The following is a 26,413-nucleotide window of genomic DNA, read 5'->3' as shown; positions in this document are numbered from 1 at the left end:
ATTATACATGATTTGAAATTAAATAAATAAATAAATAATGTGTTTAAAAGTGATTTGGGGCATGATGGATAATTTGCCACGGATCAAGATTCCAGCTAAGAGTTCTTAGAAAATCTAGATGCTTATAAATAAATAAATAAATAAACGAATAAATAAATAAATAATCTCTTTGAATGTATCTAAGATTTACTGAGATCTGAAACAGCCCAGAGCAGAATGTCAAGGCTGTAACAATGGAGTCACAAGAAGAGACAAGTTGGCAATCTTCAGCAACCTTTGTCTTTAAGCCATTTTCCAATTTAGGGAAACAGAAACAAGGCCAATTTTCTTACAAAGAAATTTGCCTTTGGAGGTGATGTGTATATTTATTACTATTTGCAGTGATGGTCTTATAGGTGTATGCATATTTCTGTACCCATCAAAATTATGCATTAAATATGTACAACTTTTCATATGTTAAGTATAACTCAGTAAAGCTGGAAAAAAAAAACACATTGTATTTTACTTTATAAAAAGAAAAAAGGATGAGAAAGAATGAAGAAAGAAAGAAGAAAGAAAGAAAAGAAAGAAAGAAAGAAAGAAAGAAAGAAAGAAAGAAAGAAAGAAAGAAAAGGAAACTGATTCTGAAGTGGTGTAGTATAGCATGCTAGAAGCAAACATTAATCTTCTGAAAATCAGATCGTCATTTCTTCAACATTGTAGTAAGAAACAACAATCAAACTTCAGAACCTACCTAGGTGAAAGAGTTCTACTCACATCATTATGTCATTTGGAAGTTCTGGTGGATTTTACCCCAGTTTCAGGCAAGCAGTAGAATAGACAGACACAGCACATTTATAACACAGCCCTGCATGATTGGTCAAGTCATCCATTACCACTGTGTCTGACTAGTAAAGTAGAGGGTCGACTTTCACAGAAGGAGATAATAGCATCACTAACTTTGCTTACACAAGTAGCTGGCAACAAGTCAGTTGCTACACATATAAATACTATGAACTGTATTAAAATGCAAAAAACAAAACACAGAAACTAAATTAAAATGGACTCAAAACTAATATTTATATGGTATTACCAACAAGGACATGGACAGAAAATAGATGGAAAAATGTATGAACAAAAAGCTAAATTTACCAGAGAGTTAGACTTTGTAAAAATTCCTAATGAAAATTATAACATATAAATTAACAAAAATTATTATCTCAATTAGTGAATTTAGCAATAGATATGAGAATAGACCACTTGGGAAGTGTTATTGTTTAAATAATGGAAAAATAAACAGGAAATCAAAATGTTTTGGGAAAAATAACTCTGAAAGGAGGCAATGCCAGTTGACATACACTAAGAGAAATATCAAAGACAATGCTTCAGGTGGAAGAAAAATGGTTGCACATTTGAGCACAGAAATACATAAAGAAATAGAGAATATATGTGAAATTAAAGCAATTATGAGACCATTATGCAAATTAGGGGTAATTAGGATTGAAATATTCTGAGATTAAACATATTTAGGAAATTTAGATACACATGTGCATTAAATCACTAAATTGTAACCATGAGCCAGTGTTGAAATACTAACTTCAATTTATTTTAGACTTTTTCACCATTTTCATTTTAATAAGGGAAAAAATTTTATTGTCAATGCCTACAAGTGCAGAGGCTAGTGCCCTTTTTTTAGCTCATGCTCAGTGAAGAAATTTTGATTTTACATGAAATTAATTGGTTGATAACCAGAATAGAATTTATTTAAAGGAAAGGATGAAATATAAGGATAAAAAAATCAATACTATGTAATTTATAGGGAATACTTTTTTTAAGATATGGAAGTTCAGAGCAAAGATTAATTTTTAAATTAATATATCTGTTTATTTTTATGTTTATCTTTTTAAAGATTTTATTTATTTATTTGACAGACAGAGATCACAAGTAGGCAGAGAGACAGGCAGAGAGAGAAGGGAAGCAGGCTCCCCACTGAGCAGAGAGCCTGATGGAGGGCTTGAACCCAGGACACTGAGATCATGACCTGAGCGGAAGGCAGAGGCTTAACCCACTGAGCCACCCAGATGCTACAATATATCTGTTTATTTATCATTTGTGTCATTCCCATAAGTAGTTGGGATTCCCAGAAAACCTATTTAAAATGCAAAAAGACTGAAAAAAAAAAAAGATGCTTATCTGGTGATTCTCTTTACCACAGTGGTAACCAATATCTTGCAACAGGCCATATAAAAATGTATCAGAAATGTCTAACATACTATTATTATACCTAATGTGTTCATTAACTGCTCCACAATACCCAAATTATGTAGAATTTCTATTTGAGGAGAAAAGTGGGTATTTTTCCACATCTGTTCAACTATTTTGAAATCAGTAAAATAAAAGAGCCTATGCCATGTCCCTTCCTCCCTTCTAGAAATCCAACCACCCTCCTTATCTCTATTGCTGAAGAAGATAGAGGTCAGGATAGAATAAGATGAAACAAGGGAAGGGGACCAATGACTCTACTTGGCATGTGTTGTCTTTGATTCATCATGGTTATCAGGCTTCCAGGAGTTTTTACATCTGTCCACTTATTTCTTTAGTCCTTAATAACTAAAAATAATAAATTAGCTCATTTAATCTACAAAACAAATCTTTGTAGTAAGTATAAAAGTTAGTAATTTCATCAACATGAAAAGAAGAAATATGGGAGAATGAATGAAAAGTTAAATTGATTTGGCCAAGGGTCAAAGGTCTTGGCTGCCCATTTGGTTCTTCCATTTCTGCATCTCAAGGATAATCTCACTCTTTACCTGTCACATGTATGAACACAGACTAACTCTGCACAATGGCAACCAACTTTTCTACCTTGCATGACTTTAGTTAGTAAAGATGTGGAGAAATTCGTGATAATTTTTTACAGTTAAACTCTCCACTTCTCTCTCCCCTCATTTCCCCTTTCTAACCATTTCTGTTTCTCATTTCTCCTCCTGGGAGTGGTCCTTGAGAACAGTTCTTTGGATGTCACACCATTGAGCCTTGCTTTAATCCAAGTGCTCTGAGCCCCGAAAGATTACAGATTGATGGAATGCTTAGAATTAGGCCTGATGACCTTGACTTGTGAGATGCAAGATATTGATAGCCATTGAAAGCAAGAAAGAGATGATAGATTCCTAGTGAAATCATGAGCTCCCTGGAGTCAGCACCAAATTCCAGGCCATGACCAACCAGGATCCTAGAGGAATTACTACTGGTGAGGCTTGAATGTTACCTACCATTGATCATCTCAGATTTAGATCAGACATCCTTACATGCAGATGTGGTCTGCTACCCAGGCCAACTCACCTTCCCTAAGCTCTGTCAGTATCCCTAGCAAAGTCTTTGTCTCTGTGTCCTTGTAGTCTTTCCAACACAGCACTCAAAGCAAGTGATAGTTTTGTGGAAGAAGGAATTTATTTGTCTATCTTATTTTTGATCTCTTCCTGGCTTCAAAGCAAAAGAATACAACAAAAAAATATAAGGTAATTATAGTGATGATGGACTGGACATCACTCTCTTCAACTTTGAAACATCATTTCTGAGACACCTGGCAACATCTGTCCTCATACAACTTACACATGGTTTCTTGTTTCATGTTTTTGTTTGTCCCAACATATTTTCCATAACCTGGGACATAGGTTGTTTGGACATGAATCTCTTTTTGCTGGTATTTCAACCTTTACATACTTCATACCAATGACACAGCTAACTTTGGCAAGTGACCACTGGTATTTGTTTGGAGTCCAGTGGAAACTAAGGAATCCCAAGACTGAAGTCCTGGAAAACAGATTTGGAGAGATAAACCATATGCACGGTTTCGTCTTTGTGGCTTTATTCAAGTTCTTCCTACTAGACCAAATATGCTTCTTCTAGTCTCTAATCCAACAAAATCTTACCAACCCTCCAAAAAAGACCCATATTCCTTATAATGATGCACATTTCCCTTCTCTTGTTTTTTCTTAACATTCATTTCATAGTTTTATAAATTGTCTTTCTCCCTTGATTGATAGATTCTTGAAGGATGAGGCCTCCTCTTTTAATCAGTTAGACTAATTCCCCATTAGTCCCATCGCAGGTGGGGCACCTGAGTGATTAAGATGGTTAAGTGTCTGCCTTCAGCTTGGGTCATGACCTCAGGATCCTGGATGAGTCCCACATGGGACCCCTTGCCCTGAGGGGAATCTATTTCTCCCTCTCCCCCTGCCTCTCTCCCCTGCTCATTCTCTCTTTCTCTCTCTGTATCAAATGAATGAATTAGAAAAAAATCTCATTGCAGTTGTTTTATTTCCTCTCCAATCAATGCCTCCAAAATGTTTGGTAAAAAACATGTGATCATGCCAGACCTTGCTTAAAATCATAGAATTACTCTCCAGTGCTGAAGGAGAATATCTAACTTCTTCATATCTCAAGGGGTACACAGGGAGGTGAAGACAAGGTACAGGCAGAGAGAGAAACAAAATCTGGGACACATAGCTGATTAGGGTCCATGAGCAAAATACTTTAGGGCTCTCAGATAAGGTCAGATTAGTCAATTCAAACCAAAGAATGCAGGATTTTGATAAGTTCTATGAGGTTTTGCATGGGAAGTCAGGGAGACTGTTGATCACAGGGCTGTGGGGAAGTCATATCAGGAATCTTCCTTTGCTTGTGACTCTGTGGGCTGCTGTCCAGGGCATGCATTTGCATTGTGGGGGTGAGGGGCAGAGGTGGGACTAGTGTCAGTTAAAGATCCTTGCAGGACACTTGGCCAACTAAATGGATGCTGGAGCAGCAATACTGTGCACTGTCTTAGCTGTAATCTTCTCAGTGATGCATGCAAATAAAGTATTTTATTTATTTTTCTAGGAAAGTAACAGCAGTTGATTTGTTAACTTATTCCTTTGGTACAGTTTGATGAAATTCCCCTCACACTGAGGTGACCTAGTTAGCACATCACAGCTGCATGTGAAGATGCATGATCTAAATTTGAGATGATCAATGGCAGGTAACATTCAAGCTTCACCAGTAGTCATTCCTGTATGATCCTGGCTGCTCATGGCCTGGAAGCTGGTGGTGGGTCCAGATTTCTCATGATCTCACTAGGAGCCCATCATCTCTGTCTTGTTTCCTGCGGCCATCCATATCTTGCATCTCACACTGTGACTTGGAATTTTCTTTAAAAGATTTATTTATTTATTTATTTATTTGATAGACAGAGATCACAAGTAGGCAGAGAGGCAGGTAGGTGGGGGGTGGGGAGGGGGAAAGCAGGTTCCCTGCTGAACAGAGAGCCAGATGTGGGGCTGGATCCCAGGACCCTGAGATCATGACCTGAGCCAAAGGCAGAGGCTTAACCCACTGAGCCACCCAGGTGCCCCTGTGACTTGGAATTTTTAAGTCTTTTTCTAATCTGTCAGTGAATTCCCAGATGGTTGTGAACCAGTCACTTTGGTTGTCTTGGTTACTTTTCATCTACTATGAAACGAAGGGTTTTGACTGGATTATGCATGAGATTCTAATATTCAACATTTAGGGACTTTGACTTGAGGAATATTCAGTCTTAGTGTAAGGGAAGTAAAGAGAGAAAGATACTAATTATTTCAGGGAATTAAAGTCATAGAAATTTAAAATTAAAGAAAGGTAGATGACAATATAAATAGGTGATGATAGAAGATAGATATTATAATAGATTAGCATTTTTTTTCTTTTTTTAAGATTTTATTTATTTATTTTACAGACAGAGATCACAAGTAGGCAGAGAGGCAGGCAGAGAGAGAGGGGGAAGCAGGCTCCCTTCTGAGCAGAGAGCCTTATTGCGGGGCTCAATCCCAGGATCCTGAGATCATGACCTGAGCCAAAAGCAGAGGCTTTAACCCACTGAGCCACCCAGATGCCCCAGGTTAGCATTTTTTTTTTAGATGATTTTGACATATATGTTTTTTCCTTATTTCAAGACCCTGTAACTCAACCATATAATGAAGCAGGGGAAAATAAATGCACTTTATGAATGTAGAAAATGTAACTGTGAAACAACAATTGTCATCCAATCTCAACTTTAGAAGCTTTATTTTAGAATCCCGCTTAGCTATTGCTATCCATACAAAAAGATAAAACCATATTGTACGGTCTCGAGAATTTTTTCTAAGATGACATATATACTCTAAAATTCAACCAGCAGTAAGATATATTAAGACTTTTCTGATTGTTTTCTTTTTTTTCCAGAAACATATTTATTATGCAATCAAATATAGTTTCATACAAAATATCAGTTTCTGATGGGGATGTAGTAAACACTCTGTAATCCATATAACTGAGAATTAGGAATTACATGGAACATTAAATGTTACTGGAATTCAGAAACTCCCTGTTTAGAAATTATCACTGTTGCATCATAATATTGCATTTTGCCATTCAAACAAACATTATTTTGGGAGAGCAGAGATCGCTCTGGTTTTGCTAACTATCGATGTCACTGCACTTGGTAAGTCACAGACTATATATATCCCAGTGTCCTCCAACTGAAAAGTGGGATTTGTATGCAAATTAAATTATATATGAAAAGCTCCAAGGATAATGCCTAATGCATAGATTTGTAGACATAATTTTATTAGCACGTTGTCAAAACCCAGAGAGTTTCAATAAATCGACTAAAAGAGCAGCATTTTAGTGGTGGAACTATCCTTAGAATTTACATCACTGGCTGGAAATTCTCATCTTTTCTTTTCACCCATAATTACTCTCCTGGTCACAAGACACCTGAGAGAGAAGGCTAACAAGGCACAGACATTGGTGAGAGAAAGGAGGAAAGAATGTAAACACGGATTATCTATAAACCTGGCAAACATTGAAAATAGAATAGAGTACCGGTAATGAAAAGTCATAGCAAATGGACAGGAGTGATTGTGGAATATGAATCTTATCTATTAAAATAATACAATTTGTTTCCATTAGTTTTACAGGTTTTGCAGCATGTTCAAGTAGTAACTACTGTTACTAAAAAAGACCTCACACTCTAAGAAGGCTCGTTATCAGAATCATGTGAAAGCAGTTGTCTTCTAGATTATCCTGATTAGGATGTCAGCACGCTGGTCCCTTGAAGCTTCTCAGCACCCAGAACCTCTCTCCAGAAACCTACCTGCCAGCTCAGCTTGGACAGACTCATTCCAGAAACACTAGAATCTACGCAGTCCTAGAGCTATTGTTAATTCTAACTTTTTAGGATCTTAACTTTTTGGGATGTTTGTTTGTATGTTTGCCAAGGTTTACAGGTTTGTAGAAACTATGGACACCTTGAACATTGTCAGATTTATTGGAATAGTTCCCAGAACAAGATATGAAATTTGTCTTCAGGATGTAGCAGCAAGGAGATCAAAGATGAGTTTTCAAAGATTTTTTTTTTCTCCTCAATAATATATGCAAATGTCAGGTTGCATTTTGTAGAATGTCTTGGAATTTCACCAAAGTTGGCTCACAAATTGCCACCCAGAGAGAGGCTATTTACATAAATTAAATGGCGAACATACAGAACCAGGAAAAGTCTGAAAGAATAGAAGAAAATCAGTAAATTATATTCTTAGAGTATAGTTTAATAAATTCTTAAACCAATTCATACCTTAGCATTCTACATCTTTCAGGAATCTATGCATTTTTTAAAAAGGGGTTACTATACTGCTTGTTAGAACAAAAAGTAAAATATTCAAATTCATTTTATAACATTAATAATGCATTACAGTTTTGCAGTTGACTAAATCATAAGTGCACACTGACGTGGGTAAAAATTCAACATCTTCTAATAATATTCTTGTTTTGAGTTTAGGTATTAGAGAAAACATTTCAGAAGGTATTTGTTAAGAAAATTACCTAAGTAAGAAAGGTATCAGATGCATTGCTTTTCAAAAAATTAATTTAATCCTCTGATTTGTTAAGAAGAAATTATTATATCAGTAATAGCATCATATCCTGGGAGTTTCCATTTACACTATTTCTGAAAGTGATTATATTAAAGAAAAGTATTTCTCTACCCTCTTTTGTGACTAATTGATTCTCTAGCTAATTTAATTCAAAAACCTATAAAATAAATTTATTAATGTCCAAGTATCAAAAGTCAATTAAAAAGGAACTCATTGAACTTACATAATGAATTTCTAAAAATATAAAATTATCATTTGAGGTACTTTAGAATCTTTAATCAGAGTTCCACAAAAAAATGTTCAGTTAAAAATCAGTAACACATTGACTAAACATTTTTTGCAAGCTCTGGCCTGGATGTTATATCAGGTTACATAAAGAGTGACCAGTGTGATCCTACACTGCCACTTAATATTTTATGTGGGGCCACCATTCTAACACACCCCTACACAAACACTCAACCTACTAATTCAACAACAGTTACAAAAATCAAATAATAAAACATCAGGAAAGGTGAATCCATAGAATTTGTCCAGCAGGGAGTCTGAAAGGTTAAATTTTAAATATGTCAGAATAAAATATTTTCTTTTAAAAAGCGAGCTGCTTCTAAGGAAATGAAGAATTAGCTAATGTTGACAAAGACCATCTTTCCCTAAAACTCTGTCTCTAAATGTTGTTGAAAAGTAGTGTGAATATATTCATTGGAGCTAAGATTCTTTTCATGAGAAATGGGATCAAGACCCTTATTCATTCTGCTGCAAAGTTCAGACTTGTTAGAAGGATGCTGGATTTATGTGGCCCTGACTGAAGTTATCTGGCACTGGAGTGCACCTTTATCTTAACAGAGAAACTCAACTTCAAAAGTGTTTTATTTTTTTCCTTTCTTTTCTTTTCTTTCCTTCCTTCCTTCCTTCCTTCCTTCCTTCCTTCCTTCCTTCCTTCTTTTCTTTCTTTCTTTCACGAGTATCCTGGGCTTAGTATTAGAGCCTCACCTTATAGAAATTTGGCTAAAGGCTGCTCATAGGATGTGGTGTGTGTCTGTCCCAGCAACACCCGACTAGCTATTGTGGGCCCATGGGGTGTCAGGGAGGGGATGAGGTATGAGGGAGGGAATGGACAGAGAGGGGATGAAGTGTTAGGGGGTGGGAATGACTCTGTGTCTGTTTGTGTGAGCGGTATTTGTTAAAGAGAGAAAGCAAAACATTAAAAAAAAAAAAGTGTTATTGCAAATCTGGGTCAGTTTTGATCCTGACAACTTTGTGCACTCTAGAATTGTGAAGTTCTCCAGAACTATGAGAAATTCCATGGTGTTTGGGCTCCTTTCATAAGAAGAGCAGCAAAACCAGAAAAATGCGGGTTTTCAGACTTTCCAGGTTTGGGTTCATCCCAAACTCACCTCCAGTACTGGTGAAAATAGCAAGGCAGTCTAACCTGAAACTTCAGCATCAAGGACAATTTCTTAGCCTTAGGGGTTGGCCTGAGTTCTGACTCAGAGGACAAGCTTCAGGGTACCTGAAGTAACACTGCTTGAGTTGTTTTAGAATCTTTTATAATGTCCTAAAAGGGCTCTGGGAAAAGATAAATGAACAAAAATGTTAAAGAAAATCCAATATTATTTCTTGTTTCGGTCTGGTGAGATGTTGCCTATTTATTATACATATGAACTGATGTAGATTAGCTTTTAGGTATTAAAACTGAGTTGCTTAGAGTAGTTGGCCTAAGATGGAATTAAGTTGAAAAATCAATGAAATACAATGAATTTTCTGAGAGCATATCTGTATTCACCATGAAGAGAAGAGAGAGAGCGGAGACATGGAGATAGGAGGGTATCAGTCACACTCAGTCACAGTCTATGTAACATATCAGTCACACTATACGTCACAGGGTGAGTGGGAGTGGAGGCAATGAGGTATGTTGGATCCTTGTTATTTTTTATGCTTCCATTGACAATAATAATACTAGCAAAAAATAAAGAAGCAGACCTGCCACGGATGAGCTGATAGCTGGTCTGGCTCTTGCAACTACCCCATGATGTTCTGTTGTCAAACAAGTGATTTCATATATCACATTGGACAAACATCCCGTGACTATCATAGAGTAAGGGGAAAACAGGAATGCTTTATGGCCAAATCTGAGCTCAGATAAATATGAAAAATGTGCAAGCCAGAAAGCATCCTGAACAACCAGCCTCTTCCAGCTAATATGAGTACCTGTTACAACTTTACCAAGTACAGCTTTAATTTTTCTCAGTGCTACCTCCTAGATAAAAATTATATAGATACTTTATTACAGAAATGCCCCTATTCACAGCCTCCAATCTAGAGCAAAATCATGAATCCTTGCATCTTCCCCCAACCATCTAATTTCAGGTCAAATCCTATCACAAAATCTTCCAAACATCCTCTTATTGAGATGGCCCATGGTCCTCAGGATGTGGACTCTCCTTTATTGCAAATATTACCAATGAACAGACTCTGATTAGCTGCAGGTGTGTTCCTCAAGATCTTTGGCTGATGAACATTGACAATAGTGACGCCCTTCTAAAGAGATTAGGGGTCGTTCCTATCATCTCTTACTTTTATAAACACTACAAACAGCTGTTATTCATCAAGAACCTACCAAATTGTAATGAATTTGTATAAATACTTAAGAATGGTCAGTAATATCACATATTAAGCATTTCATACATTATCACATATTTATCCTACACTTTATGAAGTAGCTTACACTTTATAGATGAAAATATATTAACTAATTTCACCCAACTTAGCAACTTTATGAGGATGATATTAATTAATCTTTTAGATAAAGCAATGAGGCACAAAGTGTTCAAGAAACTTCCATAAGGTCACTTATCTAATGCATGACTCAAAATCAGGAATTGGGCCACAGACCCCATATAGCTAACTACTGTTCTTTACTTCAATTCTATATATTATTTCACTGAGGGACTAGAGAATCTAAGTAGTAGGGTCAATGACATGACTGAACTCTTATTCTATGGAACTTTAAAATACATACATTTACTCATTATTTAAATGCACTTCTCTTTTACTATTAACTATGGAGAGCAAACTGAGTGTTGCTGGAGGTGAAGTGGGTAGGGGATGGGTTAAATTAGTGATGGGTATAAAGGAGGGCAGTTATTGTGATGAGCACTGGATGTGATGTGTAGGGGATGGATATGAATTCTACTCCTGAAACCAACATTACGCCCTATGTTAACTAACTAGAATTTAAATAAAAACTTGAAACAACAAAAAAATAAATGTCCTCTTTTTCTTTTCCTCCAAATTCATTTTTCATCCACATATGAATGAAATAATTTGGTATTTGTCTCTGTACAGCTGACTTATTTCACTTAGTATCATACTCTCTAGCTCCATCCATATTGTTGCAAATGGCAAGATTTCGTTCTTTTTTTATGGGTGAATAATACTTCATTGTATATGCCACCTGTTCTTTATCCATTCTTCAGTTGATGAACACTTGGGCTCTTTCTATAACTTAGCTATTGCTGATAATGCTGCTCTCAACATTGGAGTGCATGCAGCCCTTCAAATCAGTATTTTAATATCCTTTGGGTAAATACCTAGTAAATGAACAGCTGGATCTTAGTGTAGTTCTATTTTTAACTTTTTGAAGAACCTCCGTACTGTTTTCCAGAGTGTTTGTACTATTTGCATTCCCAGGAACCTCCATACTGTTTTCCAAAGTGGCTGCATTCCCACCAACATTGTACGAGTTTCCCCTTTCTCCATATCCTAGTTAATGCCTTATTTTTCTTGTATTGTTAATTTTAGCCAATATAATGAGTGTGAGGTGATATATCATTATAGTTTTGATTTATATTTCCCTAATGAACAATGTTGAGCATCTTTTCATGTGTCTGTTAGCCATCTGGATGTCTTCTTTGGGAAAAAAAAAAGTTTATTTATGTCTTCTGCTCTTTTCTTAACTGGATTATTTGTTTTTGGAAGTTGAGTTTTCTAAGTTCTTTACATATTTTGGATACTAACCCTGATTACTTGCAAATATCTCCCATTCTGTAGGTTGTCTTTCAGCTTTGTTTATTGTTTCCTCCACTGGGCAGAAGATTTTTATTTTGATAATGTTTCGATAGTTTGTTTTTATTTTTCTTTCTGCCTCGGAACCATATCTAGTAAGAAGTTGCTACAGCTACTGTCAAAGAGGTTGCTGCATGTGTTCTCCTCTAGGATTTTAATGGTTTCCTATCTCACAATAAATGTCCTTCTCTACTTTTATTCGATTTTCCCTCCTGACCTACTTACTTCTAACTATTGTAATTTTTGAATTATGCAACTAAAGCTTGAAGGAATAGGAAATGGGAAGGTTAGTGTCAGATATCACATTACTACCTGACACCACCACAGAATTCATCATGAATTTAAGATTACAAGAGCATTCAAAAGTTACCCAAATGCTGAAAATAAGTGAACTTGTTAATTCATTGGACAATACCTGTACCATAACTTAGCAACTTTTAATTAATAAAGTTATTTGGTGATGATTTGGGTATTTTGTGGTTAGAGAGGTTGACAAAAAATATGTGAAATAACATCCCAAATATATGTAAACCACAAACAGAGAACTGACCAGACAGTGCATATAGACCATATAGCTTTTAAACAGAGTCTGTTTGAAAAGTAGCACCAAGAAGCATTGACCACATTGTCATACATGTTTTCTTCTTCCTCAAAATAATATACATCTTCCTAATTACTCTTGATATACTCCAATTGTCCGTAACACATGCAAGATTGAAACAAAAATAAAATTTATAGAAAACCTTAAGGAGTATAAAATATTTAAGAGGAAACCAGTAAATGACAGACACTGGAAAGATTTGTGGCTATGACCATTTTAAGAAGATAAAGATTTTCTCAAATGCGTTGCAGATTGTTTAATGTGTAGCTTTCAACGTATTCCTAACATAAGAAGTTAGAGATTGTCCTCAGATGTAGAGTGAGCTGGGATTTCTGGATAGCTTTTTGGCACAAGGCATTTTTCTTATTTTCCTGGACATTTTCTCAAGACTTCTTCACTCAAGTGAGTAAGATAATATTAGAGCTGAAGACTGGTATTTTTGTTAAGAACATTTGACTCATTAGTGTGTACTTTTTTCTCTATTTGTATTTTTTTTCTTGTAAGACTATAGCATCTTTATGGTTATGATTAATTGTTAATATTTATTATCTATTTTATAATGATACCATAATGAAAGAGACATACTTTTCTCTCTTTTGCAATACTTAAAACAGTCCCCCTCCCCAAGGATACTTCTAAAACTCATAAAACTTTTTTTTAATCAGCATATAAATGTTAAAAAGATGTTCTGAGATGTAATATTGAATGTTCTCATTCTTTTGTGTGGGTGATTGTATTTTAAGCAACAACCTCCCCAGATCACATGCTTTTCCACCATATGATCTTGCCTCTTTGCCTTGCCCTTGAGTTGAGGAAGGCTCATTTCCAGAGTATGGTAGAAGTGATCTGGTGAATTCTGAGGCTTTCAGAAAGGCCATACAGTTCTACTTGGTTTCCTTGAAGTGCTTATTCTAGAGTCAGTCACCTAGTGAGATGTCTGAGTGCCATGCTCGAGTCTACATGAGCTACATAGAGGTTCTGGTTAGCAGTCACAGCTAGTCCTCTCTAGGTTATTAACTGTGTGACTGAGTCATCTTATATGCTCAGACCTGCCTTCTTGCCATCTGAGTTCCACCGCAAGGTATCAGTGTACACCAAGGAGAGCAAAATGAGATCTGGCTGAACCTGGACCATAGCAGCCATGAGCATAACAAAGTGACTGCTATTTAATACCACTAAGTGTGAGGTAACTTTTTACACAATAAGAACTTGAATTATTTATATCAAATTAGCAATGGGTTTTAAAATGATATTTGACAATTATTGAAATGTATATTGTTTTATCCTTGATGGTAAATAACTTTGTAATATATCCAGACTTTTTAATTCTGTGAAACCACCCTTAGGATATGACTCGGTACACAGATGAAACCTGAAAGTACAAAATACTAATGGCAATATTATTTATAGTAATTTTCAGTTGCATATAAATCATCCAACAATAAATAAATGTTTAAATAATTCCATTCAAGGAAATCACAAGCTCATTAATTTATACTATATAAGAGTTTTTAGTAATATGTGTATAAATGAGAGTTTAACCATGAAAGAGAAGCAATTCTAACTATTTAATCACAGTTAAGGGGAAAATTTATACTGACAATTAGTTATACATGTAATATAGGAAATGAGAAGCCAAATCAAGGATGGTGGAGCACTGCAGAGATCATTAAGAGCAAGCTTCAGGACATAGGTAAACGCCCTGTTCCCAACACCAAGGATGGAGTCACCTAAGTAGAAACCAGAAGCAAACCAGCAGCCTTGCCAGGAGGATTTGGAAGTAGGGAGAACACACTCACAATGTGGCTTTGCCAACTATAAAAGAGAGAGAGGAAGAGAAGATATGCCCTGAGTTCTCCCTTCTGTTGTCATCCAATTAAATCCAACTAGAATCTTGCTGATCTAGAAGCCAAAGAAACACAGCACATAAAGTAAGCCCCTTGAAGTAAAAAGGTCAGCAGAAGGGGAGAGAGTGGATCTAAGGAAAATAGGCTCAAGACTCACACAAGATGTGGGTTGAGAAATTACTACTGCAATGGCAGCCTGAATGTATACATCTGGACATGTGCTCACACATACCTGTATGATGATATCAGTCCATTATTTTAAATGGAAGGGTGGTGGGTGGGGGGGGGTTAAATGGGGGAGGGTATTAATGAGGCACTGGTTGTGATGAGCAACAACAAGGTGTTGTATGTAATTGATAAATCACTAAATTCTGCTTCTGAAACCAATATTACAGTATATGTTAACCAACTAGAATTTAAATAAAAAAGAAAAAAATGAAGGGAAGATCAAGAAATGTGGGGGGAAAAAACCAGAAATAAATAAATAAATAAAAATAACATATTCTTTTATAGTGATTTAACTCTAAGAAAATGTTAACAATTTTGAAAAATGATGAAATCTTTTTTTTTTTTCACTGCACTTTTTTTTTTGTAATTTTTATTTTTTATAAACATATAATATATTTTTAACCCCCCGGGGTACGGGTCTGCAAATCGCCAGGTTTACACACTTCACAGCAATCACCATAGCACATACCATCCCCAAAGTCCATAACCCCACCTCCCTCTCCCAATCCCCCTCCCCCCAGCAACCCTTAGTTTGTTTGTGGAATTAAGAGCACTTATAGTTTGTCTCCCTCCCAATCCCATCTTGTTTCATTGATTCTGTTCTATTCCCTTAATCCCCCCATGTTGCATCTCCACTTCCTCATATCAGGGAGATCATTTGATAGTTGTCTTTCTCCAATTGACTTATTTCGCTAAGCATAATACCCTCTAGTTCCATCCATGTCATCGAAAATGTTAAGATTTCATTTCTTTTGATGACTGCATAGTATTCCATTGTGTATATATACCACCTCTTCTTTATCCATTAATCTGCTGATAGACATCTAGGTTCTTTCCATAGTTTGGCTATTGTGGACATTGCTGCTATAAACATTCGGGTGGACATGCCCCTTTGGATCACTAGGTTTGTATCTTTAGGGTAAATACCCCATAGTGCAATTGCTGGGTCATAGGGCAGTTCTATTTTCAACATTTTGAGGAACCTCCATGCTGTTTTCCAGACTGGTTGCACCAGCTTGCATTCCCACCAACAGTGTAGGAGGGTACCCCTTTCTCCGCATCCTTGTCAGCATCTGCCATTTCCTGACTTGTTAATTTTAGCCATTCTGACTGGTGTGAGGTGATATCGCATTGTGGTTTTTATTTGTATTTCCCTGAGGCTGAGTGATATGGAGCACTTTTTCATGTGTCTGTTGGCCATCTGGATGTCTTCTTTGCAGAAATGTCTGTTCATGTCCTCTGCCCATTTCTTGATTGGATTATTTGTTCTTTGGGTGTTGGGTTTGATAAGTTCTTTATAGATTTTGGACACTAGTCCTTTATCTGATATGTCGTTTGCAAATATCTTCTCCCATTCTGTCAGTTGTCTTTTGGTTTTGGTAACTGTTTCCTTTGCTGTGCGAAAGCTTTTGATCTTGATAAAATCCCAATAGTTCATTTTTGCCCTTGCTTCCCTTGCCTTTGGCGATGTTCCTAGGAAAATATTGCTGCGGCTGAGGTCGAAGAGGTTGCTGCCTGTGTTCTCCTCAAGGATTTTGATGGATTCCTTTCGCACATTGAGGTCCTTCATCCATTTTGAGTCTACTTTTGTGTGTGGTATAAGGAAATGGTCCAATTTCATTTTTCTGCATGTGGCTGTCCAATTTACCCAACACCATTTATTGAAGAGGTTGTCCTTTTTCCATTGGACATTCAATCCTGCTTTGTCGAAGATTAGTTGACCATAGAGTTGAGGGTCTATTTCTAGGCTCTCTATTCTGTTCCATTGATCTAGGTGTCTGTTTTTGTGCCAGTACCATGCTGTCTTGATGATGACAGTTTTGTAATAGAGCTTGAAGTCTGGAATGGTGATGCCACCAACTTTGGCATTCGTTTTCAATATCCCTTTGGCTATTCAAGGTCTTTTCTGGTTCCATATAAATTTTAGGATTATTTTTTCCATTACTTTGAAAAAATAAATGGGATTTTGATAGGAATTGCATTAAATGTGTAGATTGCTTAAGGTAGCATAGACATTTTCACAATATTTGTTCTGCCAATCCAGGAGCATGGAACATTTTTCCATTTCTTTGTGTCTTCCTCAATTTCTTTCATGAGTACTTTATAGTTTTCTGAGTATAGATTCTTAGCCTCTTTGGTTAGGTTTATTCCTACTTATCTTATAGTTTTAGTTGTAACTATAAATGAGATTGACTCCTTAATGTCCCTTTCTTCTGTCTTGTTGTTGGTATAGAGAAATGCAACTGATTTCTTTGCATTGACTTTATATCCTGACACTTCACTGAATTCCTGTATAAGTTCTAGCAGTTTTGGAGTGGAATCTTTTGGGTTTTCCACATATAGTATCATATCATCTGCAAAGAGTGAGAGTTTGACTTCTTCTTTGCCAATTTGGATGCCTTTAATTTCCTTTTGTTTTCTGATTGCTGAGGCTAGGACTTCTGGTGCTATGTTGAATAGCAGTCGTGATAATGGACATCCCTGCCGTGTTCCTGACCTTAGTGGAAAAGCTTTCAGTTTTTCTCCATTGAGAATGATATTTGTGGTGGGTTTTTCATAGATGGCTTTGATGATATTGAGGTATGTGCCCTCTATCCCTTTACTTTGTAGAGTTTTGATCAGGAAGGGATGCTGCACTTTGTCAAATGCTTTTTCAGCATCTATTGAGAGTATCATATGGTTCTTGTTCTTTCTTTTATTGATGTGTTGTATCACATTGACTGATTTGCGGATGTTGAACCAACTTTGCAGCCCTGGAATAAATCCCACTTGGTCGTGGTGCATAATACTTTTAATGTACTGTTGAATCCTATTGGCTAGTATTTTGGTGAGAATTTTCACATCTGTGTTCATCAAGGATATTGGTCTATAGTTGTCTTTTTTGGTGGGATCCTTGTCTGGTTTTGGGATCAAGGTGATGCTGGCCTCATAAAATGACTTTGGAAGTTTTCTTTTCATTTCAATTTTTTTGGAACATTTTCAGGAGAATAGGAATTATTTCTTCTTTAAATGTTTGGTAGAATTCCCCTGGGAAGCCGACTGGCCTTGGGCTTTTGTATATTTGGAGATTTTTGATGACTGTTTCAATCTCCTTACTGGTTATAGGTCTGTTCAGGTTTTCTATTTCTTCCTGGTTCAGTTGTGGTATTTTATATGTCTCTAGGAATGCATCCATTTCTTTCAGATTGTCAAATTTGTTGGCGTAGAGTTGCTCATAGTATATTCTTATAATTGTCTGTATTTCTTTGGTGTTAGTTGTGATCTCTCCTCTTTCTTTCATAATTTTTTATTTGGGTCCTTTCTCTTTTCTTTTAATAAGTCTGGCCAGGGGTTTATCAATCTTATGAATTCTTTCAAAGAACCAGCTCCTAGTTTTGTTGATTCATTGTATTATTTTTTGGTTTCTATTTCATTGATTTCTGCTCTGATCTTTATGATTTCTCTTCTCCTGATGTGCTTAGGGTTTCTTTCTTGTTCTTTCTCCAGCTCCATTAGGTGTAGGGTTAGATTGTGTACTTGAGACCTTTCTTGTTTCTTGAGAAAGGCTTGTAATGCTATATATTTTCCTCTCAGGATTACCTTTGTTCTGTCCCATAGATTTTGAACCATTGTGTTTTCATTATCATTTGTTTCCATGAATTTTCTAAATTCTTCTTTAATTTCCTGGTTTACCCATTCATTCTTTAGAAGGATGCTGTTTAGTCTCCATGTATTTGGGATCTTTCCAAATTTCCTCTTGTGATTGAGTTCTAGGTTCAGAGCATTGTGATCTGAAAATATGCAGGGAATGATCCCAATATTTTGATACCAGTTGAGACCTGATTTATGACCCAGGATGTGATCTATTCTGGAGACTGTTCCATGTGCACTAGAGAAGAATGTGTATTCTGTTGCTTTGGGATGAAATGTTCTGAATATATCTGTGATGTCCATCTGGTCCAGTGTGTCTTTTAAGGCCTTTATTTCCTTGCTGATCTTTTGCTTGGATGATCTGTCCATTTCAGTGAGGGGAGTGTTAAAGTCCCCTACTATTATTGTATTATTGTTGATGTATTTCTTTGATTTTGTTATTAATTGGTATATATAGTTGGCTGCTCCCATGTTAGGGGCATAAATATTTAAAATTGTTAGGTCTTCTTGTTGGACAGACCCTTTGAGTATGATATAGTGTCCTTCCTTATTTCTTGTTATAGTTTTTGGCTTAAAATCTAATTGATCTGATATAAGGATTGCCACCCCTGCTTTCTTCTGATGCCTGTTAGCATGGTAAATTTTTTCCACCCCCTCACTTTAAATCTGGAGATGTCTTCGTGTTTAAAATGAGTTTCCTGTAGGCAACATATAGATGAGTTTTTTTTTTTTTTATCCATTCTGATACACTGTGTCTTTTGATTGTGGAATTTAGCCCATTTAACATTCAGGGTGACTATTGAGAGAAATGAATTTAGTTCCATTGTATTGCCTGTGAGGTGACTGTTACTATATATTGTCTCTCTTCCTTTCTGATCAACTACATTTAGGCTCTTGTTTTGCTTAGAGGACCCCTTTCAATATTTCCTGTAGAGCTGGTTTGGTGTTTGCAAATTCTTTCAGTTTTTGTTTGTCCTGAAAGCTTTTAATCTCTCCTATTTTCAATGATAGCCTAGCTGGATATAGTATTCTTGGCTGCATGTTTTTCTTGTTTAGTGCTCTGAATATATCAAGTCAGCTCTTTCTGGCCTGCCAGGTCTCTGTGGATAAGTCTGCTGCCAATATAATATTTTTACCATTGTATGTTACAGACTTCTTTTCTCGGGCTGCTTTCAGGATTTTGTCTTTGTCACTAAGGCTTGTAAATTTTACTATTCGGTGATGGGGTGTGGACCTATTCTTGTTGATTTTGAGGGGGATTCTCTGCACCTCCTGGATTTTGATGCTTGTTCCCTTTGCCATATTGGGGAAATTCTTTCCAATAATTATCTCCAATATACTTTCTGCTCCCTTCTCTCTTTCTTCTTCTTTTGGAATCCCAATTATTCTAATGTTGTTTCGTCTTATGGTGTCACTTATCTCTTGAATTCTCCCCTCATGGTCCAGTAGCTGTTTGTCCCTTTTTTGCTGAGCTTCTTTCTTCTCTGTCATTTGGTCTTCTATATCACTAATTCTTTCTTCTGCCTCATTTATCCTAGCAGTGAGAGCCTCCATTTTTTATTGCACCTTATTAATAGCTTTTTTGATTTCAACTTGGTTAGATTTTAGTTCTTTTATTTCTCCAGAGAAGGCTTTTTTGTCTCCTGAGAGGGTTTCTCTAATATCTTCCATGCCTTTCTCGAGCCTGGCTAGAAACTTGAAAATCCTCGTTCTGAACTCTAGATCTGACATATTACCAATGTCTCTATTGATTAGGTCCCTAGTCTTAGGTACTGCCTCTTGTTCTTTTTGTGTGTGTGGTGAATTTTTCTGCCTTGTCATTTTGTCCAGATAAGAGTATATGAAGGAGAAAGTAAAATACTAAGAGGGTGGCAAAGACCCCAGGAAAATACGCTTTATCCAAATCAGAAGAGTTCCCAAATTTAGGAGAAAAAAGGGGATAAAAAGAGGTTCAGAAAAAAAAAAAAGAGAAACAATTAAAAAAAGAAAACAAATAAAGAAAAAAAAAAAATATATATATATATATATATATATATATATATATATTAGATAACCTAGTTAAAAAACACTAGAAAAGAAAATGTAAAAGTTAAAAAAAAATTAGCAGAAAAAAAATTGAAAATAAATTAAATTAACTGCAACACCAAAGAATCATGGGGAGAAAGCCATGAGTTCCGTGCTTTGCTTTCTCCTCCTCTGGAATTCTGCTGCTCTCCTCGGTATTGAACATGCACTCCTTGATAGGTGAACTTGTTCCTGGCTGGATTTCTTGTTGATCTTCTGGGGAAGGGGCCTGTTGTAGTGACTCTCAAGTGTCTTTGCCCCTGGCAAAATTGCATCACCCTTACCATGGGCCGGGATGAGTAATCCCCTCGGGTTCGCTTTCAGGAGCTTTTGTTCCTTGAATGCTTTACATAGAGTTCTGGAGGATGGGAATGAAAATGGCAACCTCCCAGTCTCTGGCCTGGAGGAGCCAAGAGCTCAGGGCCCCACTCCTCAGTGTGCCCTCAGAGAATAGTGCCCAATTACTCCCATCTCCCTGTCCTTCTGCCCTGCTCTAAGGTCACTGAGCCTGCAACCGGTTCAAGGTAACCCCGAGCTGAGAGCTCACTCCTTGTCTGTCTCTGCAGCCGGCCTCTCCCTTCTAATATGCAAGCTCTGCGACACTCAGACTCCCCCTATCCTTCTGTTACCCCGTGGGACCTTGGGCCACGCTGACCTTGCATGGATTTCACCCCAGTTTAGCCTCTGGAGCAATGTCCCTCAGCAGAACTGACTTTTAAAAGTCCTGATTTCATGCTCTTTTGTTCTGCTGCTTGCCAGGAGCCGGTCCCTCCCCCTGTGGTCTATCTTCCCATCACTTTGGATTCACTTCTCCGCCGGTCCTACCTTTCAGAAAGTGGTTGTTTTTCTGTTTACAGAATTGCTATTCTCCTTCTCTTCGATCTCCCATTGGATTTGTAAGTGTTTGCAATCTTTAGATAAGCTATCTAGCTGGTCTCCTGCCACCTGATGTAGTCTCAGCCTGCTACTTCTCCGCCATCTTGACTCCTCTCCTCGAAAGCTGATGAAATCTTAAATCAAAGTTGTCAATATTGATGAATTTCAGTTGATAACACAAGATTTTAAAAGAAACATCACTGGACTAATTAATTTTTAATCAATTCTTTCTTCATAGAAAAAAACTACAAATTTTTCTTTTTTATTAGTTTTACAGCAATTACTTTAACTAGCATCTTTTCTCTTCTTAATTTTTAAGAAAAAAATGTATACACATATCAATTGTCTTACTATTTGTTTTTATCAAAATATAGTGATCAGAGTTTCTGACATTTTACATTTTCTTTTCTCTTTGTTTAACTTTAAAAAAAGGTGGTATAACCACATGACAACCTAAAACTATCAGAGCCAAGAAAGTGGGGTGAAAGATCCAGAAAAATCTCACTAGGCCCAGGCCCTCTTCCTAGAAAAAGAGGGAGTAGCTATGTATGTGGGAAACTCATGCACTACATGCCATGTTTATAAAATAATGCAAGTTTAAGTAATATATTTTTAAAGATTTTATTTATTTACTTTACACAGATAGAGATAGCAAAAGAGGGAACACAAGCAAGGGGAATGTGAGAGGGAGAAACAGACTTCCCGCTGAACAGGGAGCCCAATGTGGTGCTTGATTCCAGGACCCTGGGATCATGACCTGAGCTTAAGGAAGATGCTTAACTGCTGAGCCACCCAGGCACCCCAAGTAAAACAGTTTTAATCTTACTCTTCTAGGACTTTTGAAATCATGAGGTTGTTTATGCAATCACCACATGGTCCTACAATACTGCATGTCACAATCCAGGAGACACCACTTCCCCAAGCTGTTGGCTTATGCTTTAAGCATCTAGAAACTAAAAATTCAAAGTCCACACTGAAAAAAATAAAGGAATATGTGTTTAGAAATCATCTTAAGATCTTGGAGGAGTAAGATAACAGGGACATAGAAGGATAGACATAACATATTGGTTTGGACAATACAGCATACTGTCTTAGATCACACCCCTTACTGGGGACTCCTGGAATGGACTGCACCTTCCAACACAAATCTCTGGAGCCAGTACACCAATGTATCAGCTCCTGTGATGCGAGTGGTAACAGCTGACAATTCACCCTCCTTATGTCCTGCAGCTTCTGAAGACTATTGCAGGGTTATAGAAACCAACCTCTTACTCAAAGAGAAGCAAATCATCTGATTTGCTCCAGAATCCTTCCCTGTATCAGGCCAGAGGCAAATGTCACTGGAGATCAGAGTTTTACTTACCTCCCATCTTTATCTTTCCTTGACACATTTTTCCTTAAAAGTCCTCAATTAATCAAATACACTCAAACTTCCTATAAGCTATCATCCATTCCCAGAGGCTGTCCTCTACTCCTAGATTCCATTCTCCACTCCCAGAGACTATCCTAAAACCAAGAAAGCCTAGACTCCTAGAGGTTATGCTCCAATTCCAGAGGCTGTTCTCCACTCTTAGAGGCTGTATTCTATTCCTAAAGACTGTCCACTACTCCCAGAAATCATTCTCCACTCCTAGAGGACACCCTCCACTCTCAGAAGCTATCCTCCACTCCTAAAGGCTGTTATTCACTCCTAGATGCTTTTTTCCCCCATACCTAGAGGCTATTCTTCATTCCTAGATGCTTTCTTTCATTCCTAGAAACTGTTGTGTACTCTTAGAGGCTGTTCTCCACTCCTAGATGCCATACTCTACTTCTAGAGGCCAATTTTTACTTTCAGAAGTTGTCCTTCACTCCTAGATGCTAACTTACACTCCTAGAGAACATCCTCCAGTTCCAGATGCTGTCCTTCACTCCCAGAGGCTGTTTTCTACAAGTTCCTCAACCTAATTGCTTACTTCATCAAGACAATGAGGGCTTTCTCTAGAATAAGTGGTTAGTAAGACTGAATATTATATGAAGTAATGCAGTCATGAGAGTGACATCTCATGTGTTTCACTATATTCCATTGTTTAGAGGCAAGTTACAGGTCAGGTTCTGCCAGTATTCAAAATATGGTAATTATGCAAAGGTGTGGAGTTTGGGAAGTAAGGATTATTATGAGGCTATCTGTATGACTATAATAATTCCAAATATAAGACTCCCAGACACTTTTAATGGCACAGACTTATGAGTAAGGAGAGAGGAATTCTGTTCAAAATAGGTGGTTCCAAAAAATAGAAAAACACAGAAAGGTTTTTAAAATTATTTTTCTCATCACCCAAATAAACATCTCTGAACCATGCTAACTTAGAGGCAGTTTTCAAGATGTTAGAAGAGTAATATAAAACATATGATTTATAGTTAAGTTAAACCAGAAAATAATCTCATCAATATAATCCAGCATTATTTCTCACCTGACACATAGATGTATTCCAAAGTATACTTAGAAATTTGTATAAATGATTCAATATTTCATATTTATTTATTGTGAAGTTGATTGGCCCTATTGCACTTGAGTACAATACTTTAATTAATTAATGATACTTTAATTAAGGAAAGAAAACTAAATAATTATCAAATCAACCTTGGCTTTATTAGAAAAAAAAAGATGGATTTAAAGCCCAAATGAATAATATATATAGACAGATAGATAGATAGATAGGTTTTATTATTTTTGTTTGAGAGAGAAATGGGGGGCAGGGAAAGGGGCAGAAAGAGAGAGAGAGTGGAAACAAACTTTCTACTGTGTTTAGAACCCAACTTAAGGCTCCATTTCATGAACCCAATTTATGACCTGAGCCAAAATCAGTCACTTAATGACTGAGCCACCCAGGTGCCCCAAAAGAAGACATAATTTTAAGAGTTAAAAAAAAAAAAAAAAAACCTACAGCAAAGAATAGTGTGTCTCTGAACAGAAAATAAGCATGTGGAAGCAAAGAAACAATGTAAGTTTGAGGGTAGTTGTCACTAGAAATTAATCCATCATGTGTTGTTTCATTTTTGCTTTACTTATGAATTTTTTGTTGTTGTTGTTTTGCTTTGTTTTGGAAAACAGTCAGTTTTTTCTTTGGTTACTGTTTGGCTTTGTTTTTGATTAATTTTAAATGCAGACCATTTTCATATTTCACATGTATAGTCAAATCTTTATAGAAACTGATTAAAAACAAGAGGAAATAGTTTAATCTAGTGAATAAAACTGAGCAAAAACAACTGAGTTTTGTTTTTGTTTTAGGAAGAAAAGTTTTTAGTCATTTCTTTGGAAACATCACCATCTGTTGGGGACATTAGCAAAAGTGGTACCTGTTGAAAACATGAATGAACTTCTATATTCATAAAGATTTCTAACATCATAACTCCCAGAATTTAATAAAGATTATTTTGCAAAGTGAAGAGTAGAAAACATAGTCTTTTGCAGAATAGATAAGAAATAAAAATACTTTATAAGAAATAAGCCAGAATAGCCACACTATCTCACAGTTTTGATTGGAAAACTCCATTTCTCATCACCTCACAACAAACAGTAAAAATTACTTTTAGTATGGTTAGATTTATACTATGAGGTGAATACTCAGTATGGTCTAAATATTTCAATTAATAATCTAATTTAAATTATATAAATAATTTATAAAATAAAATAATTTAATTAATAATATAAGTATTTAATCTAAATAATTAATAATTTGATTAATAAATTAATGGTCTAAATATTTAAATATTTTATATATTTATTTGAGAGACAGATAAAGAAAGCATGAGCAAGGAGGAGAGGGAAAAGCAGTTTCCCTACTTGCAGGGAGCCCAATGCAGGGCTTGATCCCAAAACACTGAGATCATGATCTGAGCCAAAGGCAGACGCTTAACTGACTGAGAAACCCAGGTGCCCCTGATTAAATATTTCTATGCAAAGAACATGAAATTTAAAAATCCCTATAGATCACACTACCTATAAAAACTCAGCATAAATAATCTGAGTTGGACTATATTCTCAATGTAAACCAATTTAAAGACAAAATAAACAAAATATTTTTTAATGTATGAAACATAACCTGACCACTTAAAATTATAATTAATTATGATTTTTTAAAAATTATCATTCTAAATCCAGTGTGTGTGTGTGTGTGTGTTGTGAGTTTGTATGCCATATATTCTTGTAACTTAAAGTCAAACATATACATTTAGATTTATAGTATTTTCTTCTTATGGTAGTGTATAAACATTTTTGATGTGGTGAGTTAGTTCATACACTTAAGTGTTTATCCCAGGGAAGCTGAAAACAACCTAGTCTTTTAGATACTGAAGTTTATACTCTGTTACAAAGACATAAATACAAATTAATGTTAAGTGTTGGATTTAAAATATCCAAGTTACCACCATAATTTAAATAACTTTATTGGACTATCATGGGAACATTACAAGATAATACCTCTGAGGATAGCTCTAGTATAAGAATTATACTTTTAGTTTATTGTAAGAATGAGCTTTAATTTTAAGTGCCTGTCATGGGTATTTAAGTAAATCTGGCATATTCTAACTTTTAGAATTTAAGAGGATTTTATAGTGACTTGGTAAGCCTTATAGCCTTTTCTCAAAATTGCAGGACTGTAGCCCAATTGTTATTTTCTATATATTCTTGCTATTGCCAATTAGAGAAGATAATTACTAGAAAGAAGATTGATTGAATCTTTTTTTAGCATCTGAATGAAAATTTTTAGGATTAAAATTTATCCATCTTTCTAAAATTGGATTGTCTGTGGGCAATCTCTTAAATCTAAGTATTTTGCAATAAAGATAATGAGAAAATAAAGTAATACCACTTAATTCATTCAATTTTTCACCAAAGTATAAGAGATTAACATCATTAAAAGAAAAAGAGAACAAACATCAAATGGAAATTTACTATGACTATCTAAAAGTAGAGCTAAATTTTTAATATATTAGCCTTACATGTAAATGATATACACATTTTTGCATCCAGATTTATTAATGATTTCACATCATGTGTCAAAAGCTTGTTACATGTTCACATAACACATTTGCCTTTCTTAGAGCACATCAAAGTTCCTGAAGCTTTTCATCAGTCAGGAACATCCATTTTGGAGTGAGTTAAAAATTAACTCCTTTTGTAAATAAATACAAACCACTATTCTCAACAACTATTA

This window comes from Mustela lutreola, chromosome 3 (assembly GCF_030435805.1).
Source record: "Mustela lutreola isolate mMusLut2 chromosome 3, mMusLut2.pri, whole genome shotgun sequence".
NCBI lineage: Eukaryota > Metazoa > Chordata > Mammalia > Carnivora > Mustelidae > Mustela > Mustela lutreola.
This window is presented reverse-complemented; position numbering follows the sequence as displayed.